General features: G+C 36.3%; 1 long non-coding RNA gene across 3 annotated transcripts in view; it reads left to right on the plus strand.

Moving 5' to 3' along the window:
- Positions 1-8,646: 8,646 nt before the first annotated feature.
- Positions 8,647-21,494, plus strand: part of LOC135579768 (uncharacterized) — a 58,069-nt gene continuing 45,221 nt past the window's right edge. For all 3 annotated transcript variants that reach the window (XR_010473512.1, XR_010473511.1, XR_010473513.1), the window contains exon 1: positions 8,647-8,761. This is a non-coding gene — a long non-coding RNA (uncharacterized LOC135579768). The remainder of the gene's footprint in view (positions 8,762-21,494) is intronic.

Consider the following 21,494-nt stretch of genomic DNA (forward strand, 5'->3'; position numbering starts at 1 on the left):
CTATCTACTAAACATTTCTGTGATGTTTCCTGTCCACAAGGGTGTTATTTACATCCAGCGTTGCTGTCAATTTTAAATGAAAAAGAACCTAATCCATTAATGAGTCTGATGGCAGAGCATTTCCCTTTATTTGTAAGTGTCTGGCACCTTTTAGCTTCTCTGAGTTAGGAACTGAGTGAGGCTGCATGTAGAGCAGGAATCAGAAAACAGAGCAAGCTGCACATCCTTCACTTCCCTTTCATTTTTTTCCCCCCATCTCTACTGATGCTGCTTTCTCTACTTCTGGCTTCTCCCCAGTGTGACACTTTGCCCTTTTGTGTGTTCCTATTAAATATAACTTTGTGCAGACACTTCATTCTGCTTTCACTTAAAGCCAGAAGATGCCCAAATAAGCTATTTAGAAGTAAGAATCAGCTTGCTAGGAGATGTGTAACCAACTTTTTTCTTAATGCTCTATGTATAAAATAGCACAGAAAGAAATCTGACAGTGCATGAAATCTTTTGGAAAATGAGCTTTTAAAACAGCAATACTATTTATCAGTGAAGATATTGTTTGATTGTCCTAATTGCTCAGAGTTTAAACTAAAAGAAATATAATTTGCCCCCCCTTATTAAAAAAAATTCATTTTACATACATGAGAAGCAACTTATGGAGTGAGAGTACAGCCAATTAAGAAGTCTCAAGATGCAAATTATCATTATCTGTTTTTTAAGACTTGTAATCAACACATCCCCTGTTATGATATTAGTGATGTTAATGTGAATTCTTATTTACAATAACAGGAGTAGTCATTTTGTAACACTTACAAGACCTCTTCTATTGTAATTTTATAAGTTAGTTCTGCCTATTAGGCAATAATCAAGTCATAATTCTGGGTGATTTTGTCTGAAATTGCATGTCCAGAGGCACTATTGTATTTTAGATACAAGATGACTGACATGATACAGTAGAGCAACGTTGGACAATGTATATTTTGAATAGGATTTATAAAAACCCAATGAAGAGATTTGTAACAGATGTATGAAACTCAAATTATTCTTCCCCTTGGGTTCTGTATAATCTGCAATGCCATTGTATTGTTAGTCAGAATTACTTGCAGTAATACCTCTAGCAAATGAAACTCCTGATGCCACTGCAGCCTGGGTTGTGTGGATAAACTGGCATTTTGTTTTGTTTGTACAACCTCAGGTCGTTTAAGATGGTCCCTGAAATTTTAATAAGTAGTTGAACAGTGGTTGTAGAATAATATTTACAAATCCAGCAAGTAAACACTTTCTCTGGTTACATTTGATCTGTTTCTGTATCATAGCTTAATATTTGCTGGCACCATGAGTGGAGAACAAAAAGCTCATCACCATAGAGGAGCGCTCCTGAGCCTTGCTTCAAAGTTACATTTTGGTTTTGCACTTATTAGCACCCGTTGAACAATAATAATGATTACATTTGTTGTTTGTTACTAGTGGGCATAGGTTTTTCTTATTCTGTTTAGAAATAAGTGTTTTACTTTGTCTGGAAAATGGTCTTTACTTGAAAATTTTCAGTAGCTTTCCAAAAATGGCTGAAATATTCACCATATCCTTATGTAAACTAAAATCGATGTGGAAGAGATGAATTTCAAGAGACTGTAACTTGATGTTAATTGCAAGGTCAGTTTTACTAGATATACAAGTTTTACTAGGTATACAATCTTGGACACTTTTTTTCCTACTTCTAGGATTTGCTAGCTTTTTAATTCTTAAATCCTTTTTGAAGATACATCTGTTTTGAAGACACACAGGCTGATATTTATTTGTTGTTTGCGTGTTTTTGCTTTGTTTTTGGTTTTGGGTTTTTTTTGGAAGAGCTTTGCTAAGCTTTTAACTGTTTTATGGTTTCTTAAGTTTTCTTTCATTCAGCTAACGTGTATTCCTCCTGTGTCATATCCAGCAGTTAATTTTTTCCTTCTAAAATATTCCCCTCTGAAATAAAAGGTCTATGATTTAATAAAATAAGCATTAATAAACTTTTTTTTTTTTTCATATTTTAACATATTAACTATGCTTGGCATGCATTGTTACAAATGAATAGGAGATAGTTTTTATTGAGTCTAACTGCCCAGACCTGTCAAGGCTAAAGTATTTCTAGATGTGCCCAGGAATAAAGCTTTAGTTAAGTGCAAATGCAAATGTTGAAAGTTTAAGCCTCTGCAGTTTTATTTCCATCAAAGTCAGGTGTTTTCAGGTTGGCAGTGTTGGAAAGGTATGACTTGAATCCATCTTCTAGATAATAGAGTTTTTTTGTGGCTTTATATCCTAGTTTTTGCTTGGAAAGGATGAAATTAAGCATTTAATCAGCATACACATTCTTATGTCTTTCTGTGCTTGTTAGGTGACCCTTAGTGTATGATGTAGTTGATATTCCTGATTAAATGACATTATTTTCAGAATTCCCCTTTTCTTTGTAAAACCATGGCTATTTTCCTTTGGTATGCATACCAGGATGTTAATTCTTTGACTGCAATTCGCACTCTCCTATGCTGGGTTTTTAATCTCCAATTGAACCAGCCACTCCCTTGATTTATTTTTTCACTTAAGTGTTATCGAGGGATTTCAAGATGTTTCTATGGGGAGCTGGGAGACAACTGCTTTTAAAAACTCCAATAGTTGCTTCTCTTTGAATTTTAAGGGTACAACAACCTGACTTTGTAGCCTCCAGGGGTCAAACCACATGCTTGATGTTAGCTTATTTGACAATTGGCACCTTAGATAGTAGAAATATTTCCTGCTACTATTTGCTTTATAAATGTGAGTTCTGGTGGATTTGTGATTTCAGATATTTTTTTTTCCTAAATCAGCAAGCAAATTATATTTTTTTCACAAAAATTTAAAATAAAATTAATGTATGAGATTTCTAGCTATCATCTCAGTTAGGTGACTGAAAGCTCAGTTCCAAGTATATTCTGTAAGGATTGGCATGATAGGAGCTCTTGAAAGAAGATTTTAGATAAGTGAACTTTGTCATTCAGTTCAAATGTCTGCAAGTGTTGGATTGTTTCTTGAAGCTTTATGTGCTTCACTGTTATGAGGCCTATTCCACTGCATAATGTATTTTCTTGTGGATGTTCAACTAAAACTTTCCTGATGCAAATTTAATTCTTGCCTGAGTGATCTGTTTCATATGTTTTTGACTCAACTTATGCAACATACTTCATATAATTAGGTCTGCATCAATAAATATAGTTTTACTCTGCTATATTTTTTTTTTAGTTGTGATATACATTATAGTGAGAAAAAGCAGTGTGTTAATATTTGAAATGTTTTTGCTTAGTGTGGTTGCTGATGACATCCCTGACATTATCATGTAAGTTAATAACAGGAGAACAACTGGTTTGCTTCCTATCTAAAAATACCACTACTACATTACACAGCACATATGTCAGACTGTTACACATAGAGGAAGTTTCTGCCTATGGTAATCAATGTTCTGCTTCCTGATTTAATGAAGCCTTTCCAAAGACCACTTATTCTGCTCTTCTCTTATGGGAATAAGAGTCATCAGAAATTCTATGGCTAAACTGTTCCATGCTGAAGTCAGTGGAAATAATCCTATTAAAAGTAACAACTGTTTCTCAGCTAGCCTCAAAAATAATGTACTAACAGAAATGGAAGTTTTCTTAGGCTGTTCTTTAGTTCTCAGATGAATTCTGACCTTACAAGTAGGCTGTGCTGGTCCCTTTGAGAGACCATCACACTTTCCAGGAATGCTTAATACAGGAACAGCAAGGTCCATATTCAGGTATGTTGCTGTTTTATTGGATTTAGGTCCAAGCTCTTTAGATAAAAGAATGAATTCAACAGTGAATTTTAAACAGGGAAAACTCTGGTCTGTGTTATACGGACAATTGAACATGATCTGTATGATCATTTTTCCACCTTCAAAGTCTTCAGGCCTATAGAATGTATTTAAACGCTTGTTACAACTTAAATTGCAGTCTAAACCATTATTTAGCTCTGCTATGGGTGTCATGCAATAAGTAATTGTGTGAGCTTATTTACTAGTGTTGCAGTATACAATAATAGTGAGCGTAACAATGGTTCTTTCATTGGCATGGTTCATGCCCTTCAGGCTTGTCAAAGTGAATGCTTGGTTGTACTGCTGAGCAGCAAAAGAAAACCATTCTCTGCCAGGTAATACCAGGAGAAAATGGTATCTCTGTGCATGTTTAAACGGTATTTCAGGCTTACATAGCAAAAGATCTACATCCTCATTTCACTGAAATGCTTCTCAGCAGTAAATTATGAGAAATAATTAGTACAATGTCTCAGGTCCAGTAATAGTTGCACAGATCTAAATCCCAGTACTATTTAATTTTGGTAGGTGATTAAGGGGTGAAGCAGTTTAAAAGCAACGAAGAAAATTAAGCAAAAGTACTAGATTTGAATATGAGCAGGCTCAGTGTTGCCAAGATAGAAAGTAATAAGTATTTTTGAAAGAGCCTATAATGGTGAGAGAATTAGTTTCTGACTGCCAAGTTTCAAGCACATGACCAAGTAGTTATGTTCTGATTTTGGCTGTCTCACTTTCAGCTCAGTTGATCTCTCCCAGCTTCAGTTAAGGTATGGGTGTATTTACTTCATAACAACTGTGGCAAAATTTATCAGAAATATATTTTCTGTACTCAGAAATAGCTAGCACATTTTTAATATCTGATGCTATCCTAAGGTGACCTGGGAACTGTGGATTCTAAAAGATGTTAAGCCAGCTCATAAAATGTCATTAAGATAACAATTGTGTCACGCTACTGCTAGATTTTCTGGGAATTCTACTCTGATTATGAATACCTTAAAATACATTAAGAGCCTCTGAACAAAACCGTATGACCATTCAAGTAAGTGAAATACTGATTTCTTATTAGAATTTAACTAGAAACTGAATGCAGATTGGAAAAAGGGTAGCTTCCTTTTAGTAATGACAAAACAATGTTTGCTGTTTCCAGTAAGTGTAGTGGTTTGTAAACTGCTTGCACATCAAAGCAATGAAATTTCATGTGTGCCATGCAACATGTTTGGTTTATGCTATGAGTTATCTACCATGATGTATATTTTTGATAATGTAAGTGGTGGCCTTGTGTAGTTATAATGTGTACAGGTAAGACTTGAGAGGAAAACAGCAATTAAGTGAAGATACTTACTTGGGTGAACTAGGCTATTGACTCTCAGATCTCCAGGATTTTTCCCTGTGCAGATCTCGTGCCTGTGTAATGGCCATAGTCCCACCTGAGCCTGTTGCTTGTAGCAGCAGCTTTCCTTCAGAAGACACTGAAGCTCCTGGGAGCAGAAACATTTGCTTTGGTACAGATGTATGGATCCAGCTTCAATGAATGTGATGCGCCCACTATGTCAAACCTGTGTATGTCAAACCTGTAGCTGTTTTTGTCCAGCAAGCACAGGATAAGGAATTTTGGGTGCTGCTCCTCACCATGCAGAGTAATCTGAGGATGCAGAGGAATGGGGTATCCAAGAACCGTGAATGTGTAGAAATAAATACCTTTATTGGTATGCCTCAGACTTGATAGAACTGTTGCTCAGTAATGTAACATCTGTTCATTTGGCAGTGGGGATTTAACCCAGTGACTTAGGACTGGTAAATAATGCAAACATTTCAGCTTGGTAGGTACCTTGTATCAGTGAAACTACTATGGGAATGTATAGAACAGTTAGTTTTCTAAGCTGAATGGGTAATAAAAAAATCCTCAAAATCAGCTGCTAAGAAATTCTTCTTTAGATATCATAGTCCATGAAAAGCAGTAATTTTAGAGTACTGTTTGTTACATTTGTTAAAACTCCCAGTTTTTAGCATGCCTCAAAGATTTATGTGCAAGAAACCTCACTGAGCTAGATATTGATGTTTCTCAATATATTACTCAAAGATAAGTTTTCAAACTTTGCTTATTATCAGTGATGAAAATCTTGAATGAAAAAAAATGAAAACTTCATGATAATAAAATAATTTATTACAGGTCTGAAATTCATCCTTATAAACACTGTGCATTGTTATTATAATACTTCACATTTGCCAGCTCTGCAGAGGGTTTCTCTAGGAAAAGCTAGAAAAATAAAATCTTAGTGGTCTTTTCAGAGAAAGATATTAACAGACATTATACAAAGTTCTTTTAAAAACTACAGACATGAAAGTGAGAATGGATTTGGGGCATTTTTGTACATTTTTAATTGTACATAACATACAGTGAATAATAACTACAAAAATGCTTTTAGCCTTCCAGATGGTCTTTCAGATTCTAACCCTTTGGTGAGCTTTGGATGTAGCCAAGGGCAGCTGTGAAGAAGGTCAGGATCAAGGAGAGGTACAAAGCCTTCATGGGTTGACGACTGAGATTCTGTGCCTTTTCAAGCCCAAACATCTTGCTTGTTCTCACTTTTCAGCTCCAGCCCCCTTGGAGTTTCTGGTTTGGAGAGAGCATTGGCCACAGATGGCAATGCATTTATGAGTATCAGTTACTGACTTGTAAAGGAGATCCAGCAAACCTGCTGGCACTTTCTTATACCCTCATCCTGTAAGGAGCCATTAAAGGAGGAATGTTGTTTTTACAACTGGGGACCTGCGCCTGACCCCAGTGGGGGCGAGGACTGAGAGACATCTGACTGTGAATCTTTAATGTAAAACAAAGTCTCTTTGAACTAATCCTTGAATGCAAACTGATTACTGTATTTAAAAAGTTAAGCTAGGGGGAAGGGTAGCCAAAGAGCCAGGAATCCATATTTTAAATAAATCAATAAGGGGAGGGTGTTGTTAGAATTAGATGAATGAGATGGGTCAACTGAGGCAGGTGTTGGGTGGTCTGTAAACCTGCAGTACCCAACCAATGGGAAACAGGGAAGAAAGTTTGCAGCTGGGATTAGGGTGATATAAGCAGGGTTTTTTTGCCCTATTCTGTGTGCATACCATTAGGTAGAACACCCAGTTTTGCAAAAACATTAATAAAATGTGCTCTGATGAGAGATCCTGCCTGAGCCTATTATATTGGCAAGATGATAGTTTTCCACAGTCCACCTCTAGAACCTTTCTAAGAGACAAAATGTAAAGAAGCAAAACTTCACTAAGTACAGCCTTCAGGTTTACAGCACATAGAAATTACACCAGAGCAGCAACTCTGCGTTCTTCCTAAGGATATGTTTTGCCTTGCAGCTGATGCACTGTCTCATTGTTTTTATCTGTTGAAGAAATCCTTCATCTCAGCTTCCAACAAAGTACATGGGTGGTTTAGAAGAACCCATTCTTCATAGTGAACAATGCCTTGCAAGCTAAGGGAATATACAGTTTTCTAGGAACAGTGGATTACTTGCTGCTGTTTTATGGGGATTTGAGTTTTGATTATTTTCTGAAGAATAGCTGAGAAAATTCTAAGGAAACCTGTGAAGGAAATATATTAGTGATAGTTTTAGTATTTAACACAATTTCTTAGAAGGTATTCACCAAAACCAAGAAATGTCACTGAACTAACTCTATAGTTCTTCTGCTAAATATAATAAAAAGCTTAGGTATAAATTTTAACTATGAAGGGGAGAAAAAAACCTTAATTTTAAATCCTTGTTCCTAAAATCAAACAAACAAATCACCCACCACAACACCAAAAACACCATAGTATTGTAATATTGACTAATGCAGAATCAAAGAAGCTCTGTATTTAATTTGTCCTATGCTTTATAGTGTGCAGTACCTGTAATCTAAAGGTTATTTTATTGCCCACAGTACAGTTAAAATTCAATTTCCAAACTCCCTGTTCCTTTAGAGATATTAACTTGCCCTTGTCAGTTTTCCATTAAAGAAATGTCCATGCCTCGAGATGATTTGTGGTCAGCTCATGTCAGGAAATTGTCATGAGGTACACGAACACACTGTTAATCCATAGTGCATTTTTAAATTTTATACCTGAACACTAAGAACTGGATATAAGTCACGATTAGCCATATTTCTTTTCTATTTTACTCTGCTGTAGAAAACTGATAAATATAATATTTAATCTGGTATTACTGCTATCCTTTTTGGCTGTTATGGGACAGAATGTAAATCATGTTTTAATAACTAACAGCATTTTGAAAGTCGTCAGAACTTTAAATCATTTGAAAATGTAATCCAAACTAAATTATTCTTTTAGAGACTTGTGCTGCTAGTGCTGAAGTTGACCTTAAGCTAAAACATCAGTGGCTACTTCTGGTTGTGTTCACTGCTACCATAGAGAATATCATTACCTGTTGATTTATCTAAATCTTAGACAGCTATATGATTTAAATTTCTGCTATGGATTGGACAGATTAAGTGTCATTTTGTGGTTCAGGAGGTCTGTCATGGAACGGTGAAGGTTAGAACATGGAATTAACCTGTACCAATAAATATGCTTTTGATTCTTGTTTTACTTGATTTTATGGTTTACTCTCCAAAAAACAGTAAGAATCATTGTGGATGGATCTGCAGGCATTGCAGGGTTAAATCTGCCTAGTAGCAGCAAATAAACCTTTAAAGGAAACAAGTTTCAGGGAAGTTAATGATGTTGCTAGGTCGAGTTAGCTGAGACAACTTTGGTATGATTAAAAAAAGCTGTGTCAGGAATACATTGATGCTGAGTTTGCTCTTTGAGCAAACGGGGTTTTGACTTGTCTCAGTTACTTTGGATCAGACCAGGACTGACTGTAGCTCCTCTGAAGATCTGAGGGTGACTTTCCAAAGCAGGGACAGTGGCCCTTTGCTGCTCAGCATGTGCAGGTGAGTTTGCCTTAAAAACAGGATGGGCTATGACTGAAACACTAATGCTGCTTCCAGTGGTCCCACATCAGCTCGTGTCTGAGTGGAGACAACTGCAGGAGGGCTGCTGGGCAGTTCAGCTTGTTGAGCCCAACAAGTGTTTGTCCCTGGCAGTGCGTTATTCAGACCATGCAGAACCAAAGGAGCTTAAAAGTTAAGTAAAGATCTAGTGTGGTGTTTTCAGCTTACCTAGAACGAGACTTTTCCACAAACCCATCTTGAAAATAAGATTCTAGGTCACAGAAGTACCACTGAAATTATGCTCTGTATTTAGAGTGACAGTGTGGATGAAATTTTAATTGTTTTTTTAAATTAGTCTCATAATATTTTTTTTAATTTGTCTTATAATATTTTTTTTAATTTTGTAACTTTTTAAAATATCTGAGCTCATAACTGTGCCATAGATGAGAGACTTGGACAGTTACAGTTTTGTTAAATGGTGAGTTGCAGAAGTGGCAATCATGTGAATTTGATTCATGAGCAAACAAGTCACTTACTCTTTTACTTGCTTATGAAGATAATTGCATTACTAATATACTGAGCCACATAATTTAGTAATAACATCTTTGATACAGCAGCTTCATTATTAGATCACAAACCATTTTGCAAAAGAAGTAAATATAATTACCCTCATTATATGCCACAAATTCTGTAAAGAGAGACACAAACTCCATAAATAGATACTGTGCTGCAATTGTACTAAATTATAATAAAACTAATGTTATTATCAATTTTGTATTAATAAACTCATAATCACTAACAGCGGTGAGAACCCTATGAATTCTTTTGAATGATCACAGAAAACAGAATTCAAGTTTAAATGTTTTAATATTTTAATTCCCTTTATTCAAACGTATTTCTACACAATTATTTCGGCTGTATTCTCAAAGCTGGTAGTTAAGGTACTCGTAAGTTTTTCTTTGTCTGAACCTGAGGCTTGCATGCAGAAGAAGTAGGTAATATTAAGAACAAGATGATAAGGCAAAGTTGAATGTATGTTTTCCATCTCACTATAAATTCCAGTATATCAAAATGCTGACATTTCGATTTCTAAGGTTATTTTTTAAATTGAGAAATGCGAGTCCTACTATGTACCTATGTTACCCTCTAACCTCTATAAAGCACCTTGTAGTCTGTTTAGAGACATTAAGAGTTGATAGAGCCCTAGAACACGAGGCCCCCAAAATGAATAAAGTCCCAAAATGCAACTACCACCAAATGTTGTGCTAATAAGATGCTGATTCATTTTTCATTTTGAAATAATTCAAAATACAATGTTTTGAAGAAGTAAAAAAAAAATGAAGTATTCTGCTTTAATTTCAAGCAAACTGAAAGTAATTATAACTATTTCCTTGACCCAGAATATTTTCCTATCCCTTACTTTTCCTCTGCTTTTTTTCTCATGATCTCAGTGCTCCCCTAACATTGCTGCTATAGACAGTATGATGACTTCAGGAATTTGATCTTGTCCACCTGTGAAAACAGTACTGCTGGAGAGTATATCACATCTACTGAAACTGGACTTGTGCAGGGGAAATATTTCCTTATTTAATAACTTGCATAGCTTTCTAAGTAAATGAATACTGACACTGTTCAATATCTGCGTCTAGGACAACATTTCAGTGAAGTTTTCTAATTGATAGGGAGAAAAATCTTCTTTTTGGAATCTAGATCTTAGGAATCTTGAAAATTTTTCATCTACACGTAAATACAGTTTTTCAACTGACCAATATTTTAGTCAAGTATTTCTAATAGTAATTGAGAGCATAATATAGAGAGGTTCATTGAAAAAGTATAGTGGAATAGCAGATACAGTTGGATCTGTAAAAGCATGCTAATATAGTCGCCAATGCTGTTCCTTGCATAGATTTGTGGTTGTAATGTTACTGTTGAAGAAATAACCTGAGTGAGATTTTTTTTTTTTTTATAACCACTGCATACTGATGAGGTTGAGTGAATATTTTGTGCTTTTGCTTTGGAATTCCATTTAATTATGTATTTCCCTGTTTTATGTTCTTGAGTTCCTTAAATACCTGACAGGATAACTACAGTGCTATTTAGTAACCTGTACATGTTTATACAGTAAAACCCAGCTTGTTTGTGGTTTGTTTTTCCAAATTGCAATGTGTGATGGTAAAATGTATCAGTTTGGAGACAGGAGTTGTTTGGTTTTTTTAGGAGAGAAGGGAACAGATTAACTGAATTTTTGAGATCAGGTTCTTTGTAGTCTTCATCGCTCTGTCATAAAACTGACTAAAGTAACCAGTCAGAAATTATGATCAAAATGTAATGTACTGTCACTGTGGCTCTGGGGACAATTAAGCATAGGGACAGCTTGCCCAAGAAAGAAGAACCCTCATCACAGGGGGCTTTTTAGAACAAAATATACAAAAATCTGTTGGGAACAAGGTAAGTAGAATTCATGCAGTGATTTCCTAGTGGTGCCTGTAGTTCTGCAATTCAGTGACTAATAGATCACTAGGAGTAGCAAAAAACCTAGTTCTTCAATAAAAATAAAGCTGGTTTTGCTTTGCATTACAGTAAAATGAATTATACTTTCCTAGCAGTATTGTAACCAGTTTGCCTCTTTTTTTTTTTTCTCATTGCAGAGTACTATAATTCCTTATTTCTTCACACACTGAGTCCTAAATTTTATGGTCTACTCAAAAGTAACACAGGCATTTGCAATTTTCTGTGAAGAAAAAAAATTCTTCTATGATAGTTCATTCTGCTGACATTTTGGTGGAAATTGTTCCGGATTTATCAGGTTTATAATGCATGAAAGACATGAATTAATACAGCTCATAATAGGCAACAGAAAATGGCAGGAAATATCAACATATGATACGCTTAATGACCGCCTTTGTGGGGGTATGGCCTTTTATTTCCCCCCCCCCCCCCCCCCCCTTCCTTTTAGCATCATGCGACATGCATAGCTGCGCTAGTTTGTTGCGTTTGTGCTTCAAACAGACTGGCTTGCTCAGGAGCATCTGTATGTCAGGAGGAGCAGCTGCTCTGCTGCATCTGGCTGCCTGGTGCTGGTGGTCAAAAGGAGTAGAATTTAATGAGTGGATGCAGAAAGTCTGACTGTTATGTGGTTGTTAGCAGTTAAACTCTGCCCTTCAGTGACTTTGTGCTATGCAATGCTAAATGGTATGGTTCCTGGTATGCAAAAGCTAGAAGGCGAACTAGCAGCAGTCAGAAACTGTCTCCTTCGGTGTATTTCTTATGTGAGGAAACTAGCAACTCCACTTATTAGTACATGGAGCCACCTATTCACAACAGCTCTTACTGAAAATGTATTTGAATCATACTGTAATATCCTTACTTAATATGTGTAACCAAAGTTATTGTTAGCAACCACAAGAAGATACACAGTTCAGTCACAATTTAGTAGTTGAGAAGTGAAACAATGTACAGGGCCTTATTGTAATCCAAAGATTTGACAGGGAGACACATATTTGTCTATTATATATTATATGAACGCCATCAAGGAAGATAGGAAATGGCTTCTTCTGCCTTTTAAAACACAGTAGACAGTAAAATTGGGTGCTGGGAGTGATTCAGTGTAAGAGTGTGTGTGTGTGAAGTCTGTAATTATGAGCAGGTTGACAGTCATGTGCACAGTAATTCCCTTCTGATAGAAAGCCAGAGTGCTAATACTGGTGGGCATGCATGGATAAACATAAGAAGAACAGGCCAAGAAAACCTGGTTTGCCTGGATCTGATCCCTGCAACAAGGCAAGCTTCGTGAATTACTGCTTAAAATTAAAGCATTCACAGATCCAAATTCTTCTTCAGTAGCTCTAGAATGCTTTCACTTCTTTTAAAATTAATTTATTAGTATTTTCCACCATCAATTTTGTGATTAATTTTTAATGGGTATTCTATAAGATATATCCAAGGATGAACTTTCAAGGCTTATGAATTGCTGGGCTGGAATTTGCAACACTGAAATACAGTTCTTTCATTAGGCCAGAAAATCTTTCTATCCCAGTTGTCACCAGTTTAAAGCGATTATTTAAAAGCAGTCAATTGACCTTTAAAATGCCTTCAAAGATCCCACATAATTACACAGATGCCAAGCTCTACCCACAAGCAATCTGCAAAATTTCCTAGTGCTTGGGAATTGCCTTCATCTAGACTAAAAAAGAAACTATTATCCTTGTTAATGTATCTGATTTTGAAATGACCTGGATCAATTTTAACTCCCCTTCTTTGTTAATTTCTAAAATAATAAAATTTATTAAATATTTACAATATTAAATTAAAAGTATTTATCCATTACGGTAATTTATTAAGTCAATTGATAATGGAAGACACTGTTGCATTATAGTTGTCTCTTTATCAGTTGAGAAGGACTTCTTGGGCAATTAGGAGTGCAGTGAAGATGGACACACTATGCCAAGTGACTTCACTAGCTTTGTACAGAACAGATGGGCTTTTCTATTACAGGAATATCTGGGGAGAATGTTTTGAATTTTTTTTTAGGAATGCCTGGTCTAAATTTCCTATTTCTTGTTTTGTGTTGATTCCATCCTACTCACTTGTTTTGTAATATGCATGGGTCAGATGTTGTCACATTTACTGTTATTTTAGAAATGCCTTCTCTTCTACCCCTAGCCTAAATGAGCAATGGCTATTCCTAACAGTAAGGAGAGTTTAAAAGATACAAGTCCATGGCTGATTAGTAAAGAGCGAAGCTCAATCCTTATCCCCAATGCATGCAGGACTGAAAAAGGGAAAATAGAAAGTATTTGACATGGCATATAGGGAATGTAGGAAAGGCTTCTGTAATTGTGTAAATACAGAAGCACATAAACACATGCATAGTTGTGAACACTAAATATTTACTATCATGGCTATGGAAAGGAAGGCTCCATCTAAGACACCTGTAGTTAAGTGTTCTATACATGAATGTATGTTTTTTTTTCAAAGTCTGAAATCTGACTTCCTAAGCAACTCTGCATTGTATACATTTAGAGTAACACTAACACAAATCATACCACACCTATTTAATTTGTCATTATTAAATAAAAGCATTAGAGGACTGCAGATTGCTTGCTGTGCTTTAGAGTGGCAGTTTCTTTTCCCAAATGAAGTGGGTATGGTGTTTTGTTTTGTTTTGAGGCGTTTTTTTTGCATGTGTTTGTTTTGCTTTTAAGTAAATAAAAATAATAAAAACCCAAACAAAACACAAGATGGATCTGAAGGAAATCCCAAAGCCAAAAGCGCAGGGGTAAATATGCAGATGATCATTGATAAGAAAATGCAGAACATTTGGCAAAAGGAGAAAGATCCTGACTCTTTAAGTCATCAGCAAGCATGCACGCTATGTCTCTCAGTATTTAAATTTCTGATTTAGAGAACTAAAGTAAAGCTCTGGGTATTTACATCATGTCCTACATTCAAATAATCATGTACAACAGGCGTTGATCTTAATCCAGGAGCCAGAAGAACCCCGGTTTTCTGGGTTTATGACCTTATGCTTACCCTGAAAAAGGCCAGTGTTGTTCTCAACCCTGAGTTTCACATAGTCATCAGTTTGTGAATAAGCAGAAGCTTGCTGACTCTATTATGTGCCATTACTGGAGAATGCATATCTCTGGCAATCAGCCTTGACTATTTCACCAGCACTAACCACAGAGCTGAACAATAAAATTAAGAACATAACCTCCTCCATAATGCTCTGAAAGAAAAAGCTAATTATCAGTTGAGCTCTTTAGAAGAAACTAATCATAAACATGTTTTTAAAAACTATAACCATGCTATTATCTTACGCTGATACGAACAGGAAGGAAAAATACTAAATAACAGTAGCAACTCATGTGGAAATAAAAGAGGTCTCACATATAGGAGCTGAAAAGGCACCACTTATTTATAATGACCTAGGTTATAGATACAATATGGTCTATAATAAGAAACAGAAAGGAAAAATAGTCCCCATATGTTTGTTCAACTAAGAGCTTCAAGTTCTTGAAAGGAATGATGCAACTATTATACTCCTTCATAAATCTAAATCAGGATAAGATTTTTATTTTTTTTTTTTTAGCACTTCAATATTTTTTAAAAATCCTCTCCTAATAACTTTTAAGTTTTCTCTTGTGTCCACTTCCTTGTTGTAGGTTTTATTTAATCAATGTATATTTACATGTAAGATTAAAAGACCTGAGCAATATATACCCAAGATAATGCTCATAACCCCCGGTTTATGCCTTTTTTGTATCTGTTTTCCAAGAGCTGGGCTCCCTGTGGATGTAGGGTTGTCAACCAGGCAGATGTTCAGATTGCTCAACATGTTCTGGCTGATTCTCAAGAACTGTGTAAAGGCTTTGCTGATTCACAAGCCCTTGAAGGATTTGCATCTTGAAAAAAGGTGGAGGTGCTCTTTGGGTTTTTTAGGTTTGGGTTTGTTTTGTTTTGTTTGTTTGTTTGTTTGGGGGGGGGGGGGGGGGGGATGAATTTGTTTGGGGCTTTTTTTGTGTCTATAAATGCATGCCTTTTCCTTCCTAAGAAGTGGGTACAATCTCCTGCTCAAATATGTGGCATATCTCAGGACCACAGTGAAACTCTGTTTTGTTTGTTCATCTGAAGGTGCTCTATACTGATCTTTGCATTAGGCTAAAGGAGTTTTCTCTGGTCCAGTCTTTCACTCAAGAACAAGACTTCAGCCTGATGATCCACTGTGATTTCAGCCATGAGTCAGGGAGTCTCAATGCCCAGTCTGTTACCAGCAAGAAAAAGAAACATAAATTTTTACTTTTTTCTCCTTACAATCTTTACAGGTTGTTTACATGAGTCTCTCTCAGGACTTCAGATTGACAAAATCTGTGGGTTTGGAAGCAATAGAAGTACTTTCAGTGCAACATTTCTATAATTTGCAGGTAGCAAAGCTTGAGTTTGCAACTTCCCCCACGTGCCACCCTCCTCTCCCTCAATTAACTAAAGACAAAACATTTTGCATTTTCAGAGACTGAAGGCTGCTAATCTTGCCCCATACCGCCAAATGTATAGGCTGTCAAATGATACAAAGAAACTCCCAATCATTTTCTGAGTTGAGTGGTCTCACCAAGTTATAAAGCAGTGAACCCGAAATTCAAAGCAGGCTAAGCTGTCTGCTTCTGCAGGAACTCAGTTCATTTCCTTGACTGACTTTGACATAAAGGTATTCCTATTTTCTGATCTTGTGGGTGCTAAGCTGTGTAGGCTGCTACCTCAAGGTGCAGCGGCGAAGATCAACTATTAACCTGCATTAGCTGGAGGCTCTCTGACAGTCAAAGGTTGCATAGGAAATCTGATACAACTTCTAAGATTTCGTGTGAATTTGCAATTAATACAAAAATTGTAGGAAAGGGGGAATTCTGTGATTTAGGATTGTTTTGAAAGTCTTGGATGTTTATGATGTTACAGATAAGCATTTCTGCAGTTGCCTCACATGTGGAATGATTGCTTGAGCATGTTGCTGTAAATAGTTCTTTAAGCTCAGTTTAAAATACTTTTTTTTTTTTTTTTGGCCATTTCTTACATCAATTTGTGATTTCTTCTTCTGCTCCTGCCCACAAGAACATCTGATTATTGGTGTTTGCAGCAATCTTTGTGGGAATAAAATCATAACTAGCATTGTGCTCTGACTGAGCTCATTCACTTGATTACTGTCTTTGTCTCCTGACTGCAAATGGGCTTGTAACAATAAGGCCATGTAAAAGAAATGAAAAAAATGTCAGAACCAGATCCAGCAGTCCCTCCTGAGGACTGCAGGATTGACAGAAATGCTTGTTACAGCTGGTGAAATGAGAGAAGTAATACCTCATCCTTGAGCTCTAAGCTATAAAGCTTTGCACTTAGAGTTCACATTAGCAAGGATTGTTTGTTAAAGCATCCTGTATCTGTGCTGCATCTCAAATGCAGCTTAAGCACATTTATTTACTTAATAATTTAGAAAGAACAGTTCTGAATGTTAGGGAAAACTGATACGTTGGCCTTTATTTGACAGTTTAGTATATTGCAAAGGACATTGCATTTCATGGAAAGCTGATTTTGGATATGTCAGTGAGTGTCTCCAAGTGCCAACTTAATGCTTCTGAGCTTCTCTGCAAGCAAAACTTTTCTAGTGCAGTGTTTTGATTCATCAACAGCAATTCCAGCTACATCTCAACTAACTCTTCCTCCCTCTCCTTCCCAAATCAAATTGCCTTGCAAGTTGTTAACATTTTTACTTGTTTTTTGTAATGTTTTAAGTGGACAGTGTGGTTGTCAGCTACTGCAAATCTATATGTGTTATTTCCAGAAAACGCCTTAATGTTCACTGATGGAATTGGGCTTTTCTCAAAATAATATGGCACTAGCTCGTCTGTTCTTGCCTCCTTATTGCAAAATCCATTCATGTGATATTTAGAGAACTTAGATGTATGGAAGAGACATTAAATTTTTAAGTAAATCTAAGAGGATTAAGCTCCCTTCTTCCAATGAAAAGACTGTGCTAGTATACCGGGTGACACACCATAAAAAGGGACAAAGCATCTCCCTTCTCCACTTTTATCTGTTCTCTTGTGCAGAAAATGATTCAATGGACTGAAAATGCAGTCAAGTCAAACCAGAACTTTATAGATCTGCAGTTAGGGCATTTGCATTGGAGAAGAGAGTCCATAGTTCTTGTTCTTTCTTGAAGTATTTATTTATTTATTTTTAAGAAATGAAGCATTCCTAGAGTAGAAACCATGAACTAGCATTCTTATAGAAGAGTGCCCAAACTAGCGAGCTTCAGAGCCATACTCATGCTTACCATCATTTTCTGGTTCCACACAGTCACGCAACAAAACATATCTACATTTCTATAGCTGAAAACACCTAAATGGAGGAAGATGAACAGGTTAAAACTCTATTTACATATTGCATATTGGTTTGTATTAAGGTGATTTAAATTCTTTTCAAAAATAGTTATGATGCTTGTCTCCTATGGAGACAGACTTAAGCTGGAAACACCCTTTTAATAAATAACATTAACAGTAAAAAAAGGTGCTTCTGATATCCGAACACTTTTGTTGTTGTTGTTGCTGTTGTTGTTTGATGTTTTTGTTGTTTTTTTTTTTTTTTTTCACTTACAACTTCATTTTGCAGTTTTGCAGATAAGGAAATTATTTTATTGCAGATTGCTTATTGATTATTTCTGAAAGCATTTATTTTGAAAGCAAGTTATTTGCAATGCTTGCTTCTTAGATTCTACAGATCAGGATTTAGACTAAAAGCTTCTTGAATTGCCTTAGATGGGAATTTGTGTGCTTTGGGGGCTGATACTCATCCATAGACATTGCTCATACTTAGCTGTACAGGCAAGATGCCTTTAAAGGCATTTTGAGATGCTGCAATTTTAGGTTAGAGCTGTAGAATTGCTGGACCTTCTCTACTAAGGAAATACAACTTTTTGATGTTGATTTAAGAAGTGATCACCCGTTGTGAATAGAATATCTGGTTCTTTTTCCTCTTTTATTATTTGTTTAAATGCAGACATTTTAATCCAGAAGGAGTTGGTAAACTTTTTTGCAACTGTTTAAAAATAGGATTATTTGTTAGAATGCATTCCATAGACAGTGTTTGGAGGCAAAAGCATGATGAGCACATTTGCAGAAGTAGGAAGACAGTTTCTTAAATAGACTTTTACCTTTTGTCAGACATTCCTGAAACTTCTTTCTTTTTGTTCCATTAATATTTTATCTTGTGTGCTATTTTGTATGTGCTATTTTGGTATGTACTGTGGCCAAAGTTGAAGTACTATTACCTGGGCAAGCCACTCTAGACATGATTTAGAAGTCTTTACAAGATAATACTAACTGGAGAATGATAAATTAATGAAGATCCTTGATATTTATTCACTTGGAATAATTCCCAGATAATAAAATATAATAAAATGGGTCATTTCATTAGAATAATTTTCTTTTGCTGAGTAGAAAAAAATGAATGTAGCTTCTTACTGCTGGAGTATCTCTAATGTAATAGTGTAGGTCACTGTGAGTCCTGTAAACGAGCTTTGTTTTGAAAGTTCAGTGATTTACAGGCCACATTTGAAGTCAGTTTTCCTGCCAAGACCAGAGGTCTCTAAGATAAGCAGTCTACTGCGTATAAAATGCACGTTTGAAACTATATATGGCTCACTGTGTATAATACCCATAGGCCATATATTGAATCGTGTTTCATATGTGACTACTCATGATAATAACAAAGCACAAAAGAAAAACAAGTTACTCAGTTGCAACCTTTTCATATTAACTTTGCTTGCCATTGTTAACAAATTATTCAGTATAGTGATACGTATGCAAATAGAGGTGGGATTTAGATTTACACACACCCAGAAGGACTATGCTTGCTTATGTGATTACACTTAATCTGAATTTCCCAAGTGCGAAGGAAATGAAGTAAGGTCCAAATGACTAGTTTCCTCTCAGGTTCAGTGTTTCCTGGTTAAACACACATCAACACGAGAACTCAAACAGCCCAGTTTCACATTTTTCTGCACTATGGAAACGAAAGATAAACCAGTTGCAGCTCCCTCTCTGTGGATTCCTATGTAGCATGCAGGGGACCTGCAGTAAGCAGAGAGCTGCTCCTGCTCAGACATACCTTAAACTGTATGTTTCTGACTGTCTTTCTTTCATAGCAAGTGCTTCTTATTGTACATGCAAAAGGCCCCTCTGATTCTGTAAGTGAAGTGTGCTGAGGCAACGCCTCACAGGAGGCACTTTCCTCATGTCTCAGGGTTTTTATGACCCATGTAGCTGACAAATGCTTAGGTCATCATTCCCAGATGTGTCTTGCTTTCTTCACCACTCACATGAAAATATAATGGATATAGAGACTTGGTGTCTCCAGGACAAGAACAGAAGGCACCCAGCTGTGTTAGGAGGTACCACAGTGACATATCTGAATTCAAAGGTTTGAAGAAGCAGAAGTGATCTTGAGGAATCACGGAGAAGAGCAGAAGACAGCTCTTACTCCTTCCTGTCAGGCTTAGCATGTATTATGTATTTTCCTTGCATTTAGATTATGGAAAAGATTGAGGGGGGATACATGGAGCAGAGATTGTTAGAGCTCCTGTGGGTGATGGAGAGGCTGCTGGTTTGCACTGACCTCATTTGGAGAGGACGGTTTGCTGTCTGTCCTCTGCTGTGCTGCAAGGAGCTTGAGACACTGGAATATTTGGCCTTGGTTTCAGAATGAGCTACTAGAAGCGGGGAGAAAAAGAGGAATCTTTGCATTTGTGGGCTGTAGTAAAGCGTGTGAATTTTGTTTGTTTGTTTGTTTTTTTTTAACTTCATTCTTTGCTTTTTCCTCACATGGAATAAGCAGTAAGTGCAAAGTTAATTGCTCATACCTTTGTAACTTTCTCTCATGATTAATTCTCTCTATTTTTGCCTTTCTTTTCCAAAAATATAAGTATTTTGCAACTATTTTTCCCTAGTTGTATTTCTTTGCATGTTCCATCCTACTTTTGCGGTGTAGCTCTAATAGATTAAACAAAAGTGTTCTCTAAGCATTGTGTCAAAGCTTTATGTGAGTACCTGACAAATAATCAATGTTTTGTTACAATATCTCACATGGATCTAAGATAGAGGGACAGCCACATAATTCCCTGTCACCGGCTTTCCCAGCTACCCACAATTTTATATCCCAAAGCAGGGGTGAGTAAGGTTGGCTGAACAGGGCAGGACAGAACTTGAATTTGGTATATCTCAAATTTCCCAAATGTTTTATCTATACTGGAAAAATTGAGTTGGGAACAGAAGTGCTCCTCTACTTTCAAAAATTAAACATGTAGCATGTTACATATTTGCTGTCTTAGTAGTGTACCTTCATGAGATGGAAGCCAACAACATGGTCTGTGCTGAAATACCATGGTTTACCCACTTTTAATCACATTGCAGCAGGGTCAGATTGTGCCTGAAAGTATCGTCCATTCAAGAGAGCCAGAATTATTTTAAACAAAACCTGATACTCTTCTGAAAGCTGTGTCAGCATCAGAATAGCAAGAGTTGGACTCTTTCCATCTGTACTTTTTGTTGCTGGATTAATTTTAGATGTGCTGTATATGGATTATGCATAAATTGTTGTTTTTTTTTTTTTTCCTGTTTTTGTTGTTGCTGCAATAATCTCTACCGTAAGTAACTCTTCTGGGAATTCCACAATCCAGCATGCAAGCTTGCTTTGACTGGGCTGTTAGCCCTGGGAACAGGTAAGGAAGACATGTACGGAAATCTGAAAAGTAATTATACATGCATTGAAAAAAGCACCATTTATTGTTTTAAAGAGACCTTTGACTGGGAACGGGAGATGCAGCCACTAGCACAGACTCCATCAGTCACAGCTGAGTTGGCTGCTGTGCTTTGTCTAGAGCTGGGTGTAGTTAGTGGTGTGCTGGTCATACCTTCCTTCAGCTTATGAAATTACCAGACTCTGGAACTCAATTAAGATGCAAATAGATAATCTAGTTTCATGTGTTATACTTTACTCCTCAAATATTTTCTATTGACTTTTGCAATGATAATAAAAACAGAAGCTGATGGTTACATGACAAAAATGTATCCTCTGGTAACTATGGTCTAGTTTGTCTATGTAGATTTCCTTTATTTTTCAGCTGCTGGTTGTTTACATAGTAATGCAGGGTCTATTGCTATTTACATTAGTCAACAATTCCTTTATCACT

Source organism: Columba livia, chromosome 6, assembly GCF_036013475.1.
Source record: "Columba livia isolate bColLiv1 breed racing homer chromosome 6, bColLiv1.pat.W.v2, whole genome shotgun sequence".
In the NCBI taxonomy this organism is placed as follows: domain Eukaryota; kingdom Metazoa; phylum Chordata; class Aves; order Columbiformes; family Columbidae; genus Columba; species Columba livia.